Source organism: Schistocerca americana, chromosome 6 (genome assembly GCF_021461395.2).
Source record: "Schistocerca americana isolate TAMUIC-IGC-003095 chromosome 6, iqSchAmer2.1, whole genome shotgun sequence".
Classification (NCBI taxonomy): domain Eukaryota; kingdom Metazoa; phylum Arthropoda; class Insecta; order Orthoptera; family Acrididae; genus Schistocerca; species Schistocerca americana.
Window position 1 is genome coordinate 535186890 of NC_060124.1, and position 12080 is coordinate 535198969.

Genomic DNA, 12080 nt, shown 5'->3' on the forward strand with positions numbered 1-12080 from the left:
TTACAGATATTCCCCAATGTACGTATATCCAAAGTTTAGTTAAAACTCCTGTGCTTATAACACCGGATAATATTTCGTATGTCAGTTCGGTGTGAAGTAATGCAACCCCTAACTCAAGATCGTGGTTTCGTCTCGAATATCAATATAAGATAACAAGCCTAAACTTTTGGAGATGAAGTCTTATACTAGAACTAGAATCCTGTGACCGGGCCTTTCTGCCTAGGATATTATCCCGCAACCTTGAGAAAATCTGAAAGTGAAATACATTAAATTGTTCATAGCGACTGCATAGCTCGTGGAATCTGAAAGAAAGTTTAGTGTCCTAACCGGCGACACGTCTCGAAGATGAACTGAAAGAAAATTACTAATTATTTTCTAGTATGGTGCTTAACAATGGACAATATTCCGTTAAGGCCACGTCTACTCAGGACAAGTAAGGTTGAAGAATATACATTATTGAATATAGTACACAAATTTTAAGTTATGAACAACTATGTTTTTTCTTCGTTTTCAACTTACATCGACAATTACAGCAAGACGAACTTAAGACAATCGCTCTTTTCTCTTGAAGTCCAATAACAGAAGAAAACGACCAAAGAATGGAGAGTTCAGACACAGCATCTCGAATGTCCATGGAGTTGCTATATAATGCATTTGTTTACTCGCTGGTATGCTTCGCCAGCTATTCATACAATAACTGTCGATACACGGCATTTACACACTTCAAGTTCATGACCACCTCAGGAAATACAGTACAGTCTGCAGCAGATATTTGAGATAGTTCACATGTTTGGTCTACATTTCTAGAAGCACGGAGCTGCGCCACGAATAAGTACAGGCGTGAATTTGGGGAATTCTGGTAAATCTTGCGCAGATATGGCTGGAAGGTAGTAATTTAGAGACGGATTGAAACATCGGATGGCAGGCGCGGGCGATGTTGATATTCTGCAAACGATTCTGCGGTGGCAAGTTTACGACACCGCTCGCAAGCTAGAAGGCACGGCCCGGCAGGCAATGTATACAAATGTGAAGTAATCAGAGCAGCTTGGGGCATCGACGTGCTGTGAAGAGCCCGTATGTTGCAGTTACAACAGTGCCTAGCGATGTGTGTGTGGGCGCCAAAGAGGGCTGAGGAAAGCTGACGTAATTATCAAACAGCACTCCACTTGCCTCTTCCAGAGGAATTACGTCAGAGGCGTAGGAAAAAGACGTGTAAATAAGCGAGCCCGGAGACTCAAATCAGGCAGCCGTGTCGCCATTCCGTCCGCCTCTAGAACCGAAGAGAATGGCGACTGTTTAAGTTGCAGGCCAACCACAACAATTTTTGTGAAGGATACCGGCGGCCAACCGGTCCGCTGATGCTGCCTCCGACCTCCGCTGCACGGACGCGTCATTGCTGTGGTGGGGCGTGTCTCGCCTTGGAGTTGCACCTGCGCGAGGAGTGAGGGGGTTGCTGGCCTCCGCTCTCTGGGTGGGATCGTCCGGCGGACTGCATGCTGCCGGCCGCAAAGGGCTGGGCCGGGGTGCAAACTCGCGGCCTCCCGGGTACAGAGCTATCTGCGGGCACTGAACGATCTGCGGGCACTGAACGGCCGGGGCTGCTACGGCTCAGTATAACGACAGCGATCGGACCAACTGAAAGAGAATTAGTCACGTACCTGCTTCTTATTATATGCAAGACAGTACTTTAAAAAATGCAGTCAAGTCGTACTGTATTAGATTTCACACTCCTGTGAACACAGAGCAATGTTCTAAATGATAATTCAGCTTTTTGTCACAATTACGAAGAAGCTGTGCGAGGTTACTGTAGTCAAGTTGCGTATCAAACGCCTTCTTTAAGATTTCACCTTATTTAATGATGCAAGATTCAGTAGTAGGTCCATCCAGTAGTGTTATGTTCTTCTCTTGGAAACAGCGGGCACAAAAGCTGTGGAGCACAGTACCACAGTCACACCGACGCTGCCCTCCCTGGATTTCCAAGGTTATGTCGCTCAGCAGTACTATAAACAATGAGGTCGACTCCATACCTCATCGCCAACAGAAGCACAGCTATGCGGTAGTTATCATAAACTCATAAGGCTGACTATATCGTTGGGATAACATAAAATAAAGTATCACATATGTAATTAGTTATTAGCCCTAACCACGAGTTCCTTTCCTGCAGCACCTGGAAAGAAATTAAAAGTGGACGGGCTTTCCGGAGCTCCAGTCGCTACACATACAGCGCATCCAGAGAATATGAGTACTTGACTCAATCGTAACACATAGCGAGTGCCAAATCAACAAATTCGGCTTTAGAATCTGAAGAATCGGCAGCACGTATCCAAAAGTATTGTATAATACGGAATTTATATACCCATGTTGGAATGTAAAATTAGTGAAAAACAGTCTAGATCGCTATTGTTATTTTATTTAAAATGACCGGTTTCGGCTAAGTCGTAGGCCATCTTCAGAATAACACTTTGACGGATAGAAAGCGTGCTAGGTACACAAAGAAGTCAATACAGTAACTTATTAAAACCGGCGAAACGTTCCCCATCATCTGCAGTTGAAAATGTCCAAAACAGTCAGTAGACGTCAGCCGTTGAAACTGCTGCTGTCGGCTAGCCAGCATCGCGTTATATAGATCTGGTGACGGCCTGTTTGTGTTGCATGACGTCAAAGTCAGCCAATGACGAACGATTTATATAAATTACGAATTTATTTGATGATACGGATTGTCTAAAAGTGAATAATTATAAAAAGGTAGTACCTACAGGACACAACAGATTGCTAATAAATAGTGAGTAACTGTAATAAGATTATTTAAAAATTATTTCTCTTATTTCCTTTAGTACTATCTGCCGGATATATTTTATTTGACCAGTATAACATATCCATAGCATCGGCTATTTAATCAATAGAATGTGTGTATAGAATAAACATATGGATTTATGTAAAAAAAATCATCACATTGGATAATTATACACTAATTACACTGTGTTCTGAATAATCCAAAATTTAGTAGAACTTTGGCGTACTTTACTAGCCTGAACGTGCTATCTACAGACGCCATTGCCGTGAAGACGTCTTAGTAAGATGGTCAGCAAATATCAATACGACCTGTTTTAGAAAACAACAGTAGTACTTGGAAGCCAACAAACGGTTATTTGTGGTGAATTTACGTCAACGTATAAAATTTGATTACAAAACAGCGTCTGATCATATAATAAAATTGGAATGCTAGTCATATTGTTTAATACAGAACTATTTTTCCACAAAAAGCAATGTACTTCGAAGCCTGTAAGCCGTTATTTGTCGAGAAATTACGTCAGCGTCTAAAGTCCGGTTGTAAAAGAGCGTAAGGTCAGTTAATAAAACTGGTAAAATTCTAGAGTAGTCACTCATGTCTACGTTTAGTTAATAAATACACAACAACATAATTATTAAAATTAAATTAAATAACCAGTGCGATGTAGACTGTTGTTCACTAATTCTATATAGCTTACAAGATCGCTGTTCTCCGAAAATGTTACCACAAATGTTGCATGTTGGAATGGCTCAAGACTTCAGCTTTCCATTACCTTCGCTGTTGTTTCCAAATAATGCCTGGTACAAAGTGCTCACCTTGCATATGCTGACTACAGGACTCGGCTTGCGAGAAAATGGCTCAAATGGCTCTGAGCACATGGGACTTAACATCTGAGGTCATCAGTCCCCTAGACTTAGAACTACTTAAACCTAACTAACCTAAGGACATCACACACATCCATGCCCGAGGCAGGATTCGAACCTGCGACCGTAGCAGCAGCGCGGTTCCAGACAGAAAGCATTGTTCTGGGCCATGGCACAGTTAACCCACGCGGCGGCACCTTGCCGTGGCGCGAGTAGTGCCTTCGGCGCACGGACCTTCCATCCGAGCGTTGAGCGTGCCACGATTCTGACGTCATAGAGTGGAACAGCGCCTTGGGAATCCTCTCCGAACGTGCAGAGCAGTATCCAGCATGTCAGATATTATGAACGTGCGGCTGAACGTTGACCAATGAGATGACAGAACGCCACCTACGCCACATGCACGCCATCTCGCTTCGGTGCACAGTTGTGAGGCGCCATATTGCTTCCAGTTGAAGCACGTATGAATATAAGCTGCCGTTTCTGAACACCAGCAAACCGGGGAGCTCTCGAAAACCCTCCGTTAACTGCGTGAGACGTTGTAATAAAATGACAAGAAACGTCATATTCGTAGTAAAAGAATTACAGTCACTTGCTTATTACAATGAGAGGAGGATATTTGAAATCAACAGCACGTTGAGGATCCATTAAAAAGGCATTGTTCTTGGTACAATTTGTTATAGTTAAATTTCAAATGGCTCTCAGCACTATTGGACTTAACAGCTGTGGTCATCAGTCCCCTAGAACTTCGAACTACTTAAACCTAACTACCCTATTGACATCACACACATCTATGCCTGAGGCAGGATTCGAATCTGCGACCGTAGCAGTCGCGCGGTTCCAGACTGCGCGCCTAGTTAAATTTCAATGAGTAGTATAGCTACTATTAAAGCTTTCAGGAAGTGGTAACAAGATAGATATTGTCTCTCAACACTCGTTCTAGTAGTAGCGCTGTGAGCAGCTTCACTCTTTCGTAGCAAAATATTGACGTGGGGATGGTTTGCATCCCTCTGCACCCAAAAAATTTTTCTTCTAACCTTCGCTTTTTAATAGGTTCTAATACTTTCTTATTAGTTTAATATAAGTATACAGGGTGAGTCATCTAACGTTACCGATGGATATATTTCGTAAACCACATCAAATACTGACGAACCGATTCCACAGACCGAACGTGAGGAGAGGGGCTAGTGTAATTGGTTAATACAAACCATAAAAAAAATGCACGGAAGTATGTTTTTAACATAAAACTACGTTTTTTTAAGTGGAACCCCGTTAGTTTTGTTAGCACATCTGAACATATAAACAAATACGTAATCAGTGCCGTTTGTTGCATTGTAAAATGTTAATTACATCCGGAGATATTGTAACCTAAAGTTGACGCTTGAGTACCACTCCTCCGCTGTTCCATCGTGTGTATCGGAGAGCGCCGAATTACGTAGGGATCCAACGGGAACGGTGATGGACCTTAGGTACAGAAGAGACTGGAACAGCACATTAAGTCCACATGCTAACACCTTTTTATTGGTCTTTTTCACTGACGCACATGTACATTACCATGAGGGGTGAGGTACACGTACACACGTGGTTTCCCTTTTCAATTACGGAGTGGAATAGAGTGTGTCCCGACATGTCAGGCCAATAGATGTTCAATGTGGTGGCCATCATTTGCTGCACACAATTGCAATCTCTGGCGTAATGAATGTCGTACACGCCGCAGTACATCTGGTGTAATGTCGCCGCAGGCTGCCACAATACGTTGTTTCATATACTCTGGTGTTGTAGGTACATCACGGTACACATTCTCCTTTAACGTACCCCAAAGAAAGAAGTCCAGGGGTGTAAGATCAGAACGGGGTGGCCAATTTATGCGTCCTCCACGTCCTATGAAGCGCCCGTCGAACATCCTGTCAAGGGTCAGCCTAGTGTTAATTGCGGAATGCACAGGTGCACCATCATGCTGATACCGCATACGTCGACGCGTTTCCAGTGGGACATTTTCGAGCAACGTTGGCAGATCATTCTGTAGAAACGCGATGTATGTTGCAGTGCTCTCCGATACACACGATCGAACAGCGGAGGAGTGGTACTCAAGCGTCAACTTTAGGTTACAATATCTCCGGATGTAATTAACATTTTACAATGCAACAAACGGCACCGATTACGTATTTGTTTATATGTTCAGATGTGCTAACAAAACTAACGGGCTTCCATTTAAAAAAACGTAGGTTTGTGTTAAAAAACATACTTCCGTGCATTTTTGTATGGTTTGTATTAACCAATTACACTAGCCCCTCTCCTCACGTTCGGTCTGTGGAATCGGTTCGTCAGTATTTGATGTGGTTTACGAAATATATCCAGAGGTGACGGTAGGTGACTCACCCTGTATACTATACTAATCGATGTGATGTAAATAAGGGCGCTCTTTTTGAGGGGCGATTTTTAGCTGTTAGTCTGCGAAACCTTAATTCAGAGATGTAGAAAACTGCAGCACTTCACAGAAAATTCTCGTTCAGAGTATAACAAGGAACGATACTGTACGAGCGGCGTCAGTGCGCTATATTTTACTTCCTAGTCGTGTGGAGCGCTAGTAGTATGCATACGGTGCTGCTACCTAGATACGCGAATTTAAACTAAATAATTTTTCATCTTGCCCCGCTCGTCAACTTGCCCAGGTCTCCCCTATATGTTTTGCAGTGTGGGTAACTTACATTTGGATGGCATTCGCAGAACTTGTATATATTTTAGGTCTATACGACCTACCACAACAATTAACTCTAAACCATCGTTGGCGACTACGTCTGCAATGCGGGATGAATGCGATAATGGGTACTGCAACCCACCTACGAAACAGTGTGACATTAGAATCACAAGTCGCTTGAGAATGTTACCCATTACATTGAGGTGACAAATATAACGTCAGGCTTCTTTTTGCCAATCGTAACGCAGCAACTCGACGTGGAACGAACTTTACAAGTAGTTGGAAGTCCCCTGCAGAAATATTGAGCCATGCTGTCATACAGCCGTCCATAATGCAAAAGTATTGCCGGTTTAGGATGTTGTGCACGAACTGATCTCTCGATTATGCCCCAGAAATGTTCGATGTGAGTGGCCAAATTATTCGTTCTAATGTCCAGAATGTTCTTCAAACCAATCGTGAACAGTTGTGGCCTGGTGACATGACAATGCTGTTTGGTAACATGAAATCTATGAATGACTGCAGATAGTCTCCAAGTATCCGAAAAAATCGTATCCAGTGAATGATCGGTTCAGTTGGACCAGAGGAGCCAGTCCATTCCACGTAAACACAGCCCATAGTATTATGAAGCCACCACCAACTTGCACAGTGCCTTGCTGACAACTTGGGTCCATGGCCTTAAGGGGTCTGCGGCACACTAAAACCCTACCATTAGCTCTTAGGAGCTGAAATCAGGACTCTTATGACATCATCTAGGGTCCAACTGATAGGGTCAGGAACCCAGGACAGGCGTTGCAGGCCATGTCGTGCTGTTAGCAAAGGCACTCGCGTCGATCGTCTGCTGCCATAGCCCATCAGCACCAAATTTCGCCGCACTGTCCTAACAGATGTTCGTCGTACATCCCACATTGATTTCCGCGGTTATTTCACGCAGTGTTGCTTGTTTGTTAGCACTGACAACTGTACGAAAACGCCGCTGCTCTCAGTCATTAAGCGAAGGCCGTCGGCCGCTGTGTTATCCGTTATGAGAGGTACTATCTGAAATACGGTATTCTCGGCTCAGTCTTGACGGTGTGGAGCTCGGACCATTGAATTCCCTAATGTTTTCCGAAATTGAATATCGCACGCGTATAGCTCCAACTACCACTCGGCGTTCAAAATTTGTTAATTGTCCTCGTACGGCCATAATCACGCCGGAAACATTTTCATACGAATCAATTGAATGCAAATGACAGCTACACCAACACATTGCGCTTTTATACCTTGTGAATGTGATACTACCGCCTTTTGTGTACACGAGTAACTTAAACAATGTGCTTTTCATAAAGACTGTGTGTTTACACCTCATTCTTCTTTAAACTGCCTCAATAATGGGAAGTTAGTAACACTGTCGTTCGGGGCAAGTTGGCTGGGGCAAGTTGACGACCTCGTCATCTTGCCCCATATGATTTTTGCTGTGCCTGTTCCAGTTTTTGACTGCCTTTTTTGTGTTTTCTGTAACAGTCTTCAATTTCATTACTCACAGAGTATCTCTTAACATCTTGAAGGTGGGCTACTTTACAAATTTATGACTCATTATGATCCAGACATGGTGAGATAAAAAAAGGTCCTCCACAGGCTAGTGGGACCGAAATGCTATGGCTGCTGCAATAAGAGATGTCAAAGAAGGAAGAAAGACCTTCTTGGGTGCAGCAAACGTTTACAATGCAATTTGCAATTCTTACGTATCTGTTTTCTTCAAATGACAACGTAGTGTGCTTTCGTATTCGTTAACTTCGTCAACTCGCAACCAAACTGTCATCTTCCATCCTGCGTAGAACTTGATCAAAGATACAGCTCAGACAGTATCCACAACTATATTTTTTGCTTTCGTATATGTCACCTTTATTAATTCACAAACTGTCACATTTCAACCTGTCCTCGACCTCGGGCCAAGCTACAGCTCAGTATGTTAGCACAACCAGGTTTTTTTCCCTGTCGTATACAGTGTCTTTGCTAAATGACAACCAAACTGTCACATTCCAAACTAACATCGACTTCGGGCTAAACTGCATTTCAGTCCGTCACCACAAGCGTGTTCTTTTTTTTCCTTTCACATTCGTAGGCTTCATCAACTGATAACCAAACTGACACCTTCCAATTTACCCTAAACCTCAGGCTAACTTACAGATCAGTCAGTCACCCCAACCAGCTTCATTCGTTTTCGCTTTCATTGCCTTCACCAATTTGTAACCAAACTGTCATTAATTAAGATACAGATCAAACTAAACCCACAGCCATTTACTTACTTATTAATTTTTGCTTTGACATGCATTGGCTTTCCTAATCTACAACTCGACTGTCACATTCCAATCCAAGCTAGACCTCGGTCTAAGCTGCAGGTAAGTACATCATCTACATCATCTACATCTATACTCCGCGAGCCACCTTACGGTGTGTGGCGGAGGGTACTTATTGTACCACTATCTGATCCCCCCTTCCCTGTTCCATTCACGAATTGTGCGTGGGAAGAGCGACTGCTTGTAAGTCTCCGTATTTGCTCTAATTTCTCGGATCTTTTCGTTGTGATCATTACGCGAGATATATGTGGGCGGTAGTAATATGTTGCCCATCTCTTCCCGGAATGTGCTCTCTCGTAATTTCGATAATAAACCTCTCCGTATTGCGTAACGCCTTTCTTGAAGTGTCCGCCACTGGAGCTTGTTCAGCATCTCCGTAACGCTCTCGCGCTGACTAAATGTCCCCATGACGAATCGCGCTGCTTTTCGCTGGATCATATCTATCTCTTCTATTAATCCAACCTGGTAAGGGTCCCATACTGATGAGCAATACTCAAGAATCGGACGAACAAGCGTTTTGTAAGCTACTTCTTTCGTCGATGAGTCACATTTTCTTAGAATTCTTCCTATGACTCTCAACCTGGCGCCTGCTTTTCCCACTATTTGTTTTATGTGATCATTCCACTTCAGATCGCTCCGGATAGTAACTCCTAAGTATTTTACGGTCGTTACCGCTTCCAATGATTTACCACCTGTGGCATAATCGTACTGGAATGGATTTCTGCCCCTATGTATGCGCATTATATTACATTTATCTACGTTTAGGGAAAGCTGCCAGCTGTCGCACCATGCATTAATCCTCTGCAGGTCCTCCTGGAGTACGTACGAGTCTTCTGATGTTGCTACTTTCTTGTAGACAACCGTGTCATCTGCAAATAGCCTCACGGAGCTACCGATGTTGTCAACTAAGTCATTTATGTATATTGTAAACAATAAAGGTCCTATCACGCTTCCCTGCGGTACTCCCGAAATTACCTCTACATCTGCAGATTTTGAACCGTTAAGAATGACATGTTGTGTTCTTTCTTCTAGGAAATCCTGAATCCAATCACAAACCTGGTCCGATATTCCGTAAGCTCGTATTTTTTTCACTAAACGTAAGTGCGGAACCGTATCAAATGCCTTCCTGAAGTCCAGGAATACGGCATCAATCTGCTCGCCAGTGTCTACGGCACTGTGAATTTCTTGGGCAAATAGGGCGAGCTGAGTTTCACATGATCTCTGTTTGCGGAATCCATGTTGGTTATGATGAAGGAGATTTGTATTATCTAAGAACGTCATAATACGAGAACACAAAACATGTTCCATTATTCTACAACAGATTGACGTCACCACAGCCAGGTTTTTTCTTTCATATTCTTTTACTTTGCTAATTCACAGCCTGTTCACCACATTCCAACCTAACCTCCTCCTCAGGGTAAGCTACAGATCAGTTTATCACCACAGCTTTCACATTCGTTGGCGTTGCTCACTGACAAGCAAACTGTCACATTTCATCCTAAACTAGATCGTGGTCTAAGGTACAGATCAATATGCAACCACTGTCAGGATTTTTGCTTTCACATTTTCTGGTCCTCTTAACTCACAACCAAACAGTCACAATCAACCCAGCCTAGACTTCAGGCTAAGCTACAGATCAGTCTGTACCCACAACCATGCGTTTTACTTTCAGATTCGTTGACTTTGCTAACTATAACCAAACTGTCACATTCCAACCTAACCTACACTTCACCCTAAGCAACAGACCAGTATATCACCACAGCTAGGTATTTTGTTTTCATATTCGTTGGCTTCACTAAATCGTAAACAAACTACCACCTTCCTATTTAATCTAGGCCTTGAACTAAACCACAGATCAGCTTGTTTCCCCAAGCATGTTTCTGACTTTCACATTAGTTGGCTTGCTAACTCACAACCAAACTGTTACATTCCGAGCAGTGAGTCACCACAGTCAGATTTTTTTTGCTTTCATATTCTTTGCTTACTCGCTACCAGACTGTTACCTTCCTACCGAACCTACCCCTCGGGTTAAACAGCAGATCAGTCCTTCACCACAAACACGTTTTTCTTTCTTTTTTTCCTTTACATTCGATGGCTTCAAGTGCTCATAATTAAACTACCACCTTCCAAATTACCGTAGATCTCTGGCAATCAACATATCAGTCCGTCATACAACCATGCTTTTCCAGTTCACATTGGCTGGCTTCACCATTTCACATCCAAATCATCACCGTCCAACGTAATCTAGACATCGAGTTAATCCACAGATCAAACACAGGGTTTTTACATTCAGATTAGTTGCCCTCGTTATCTGATAACCAAATTGTGACTCTGCAATGTAAAGTAGACCTCAGGCTAAGCTGCAACGCAGTTTGGCACCACAATTAGGTCTTTCTCCTTTCACATTCGTTGCTTCACCAGCCCATAACCACACTAGCGCCGTCTAATTTAACCTAGAGATAAAGTTAATATACAGATCAATCTGTTACCATAAACAGGGTTTTTCCTTTCAAATTCGTTGATCTCGTTAACACTTTCAACACTGCCCTCTTTACACCCGGCACTTGGCTGTGAACTGGCATCTTTAATGGATGTTTGAGATTAGATTGCAAAGAACAGAAAAATGATAGGAATATGGTTCTTGCATCATTTAAAAGGACAAAGTAAGAGATTTACATGAAAGTGAGTTTATTTCACAAAATAAAATACATATGGGTGTTATAACTAAAAAAGAAAACACAATAATATCGAGGATAAAAAAATTTTACATGATCTCTCTCTTGAGTAATGCCATTATTACTGTATCTAAGTTTAAAACAAAATATCACTGGACTGTCTAACTGCAGGTACCTGTAAACTAGAGTATTTGAATAGTTCAAATGTAGTTAGCCTTTGTGTGAAAATCCTGGAAACACTGTGGGACGCAAAGGCCAACGCCACAGTCCTTGCACTACCATCTACTTTCCTTCCTGATGCGCTTACTCGTCTCTCTCTTCCCCCTGTCTGAACATACTTTGCAGTACCTAGTAGTATTCACCTTGTCTGCAGTGGGTGGGAACTTCTCTGGAAAGTGCCTTGCAAATGTCCTCTCAATTTGTGAGGATGAAGCGGCTTGTTGCTGAAAAATATTTCCGCCCCTCTCAGCTAATTTCTTCCCCGCTCTGTGAATAAAGTCTACTAGGGATACATTCTTCCTAGTGTTCTCTTTATATAAAATAAAACTGTTGACAGTTGCCATGATAAACAAGTGGAAAAACAGCTTTTACCACCACTTCAAAGTATTTCGGGCAAACGGATAATAGTGGAGAACTGAACTGCTCTGTCAACCCCAGCTTTATTCTTATTGTTATCAATAATAACGTCTGGCTTTACAATTTCTGCTATTCCACCTTTGG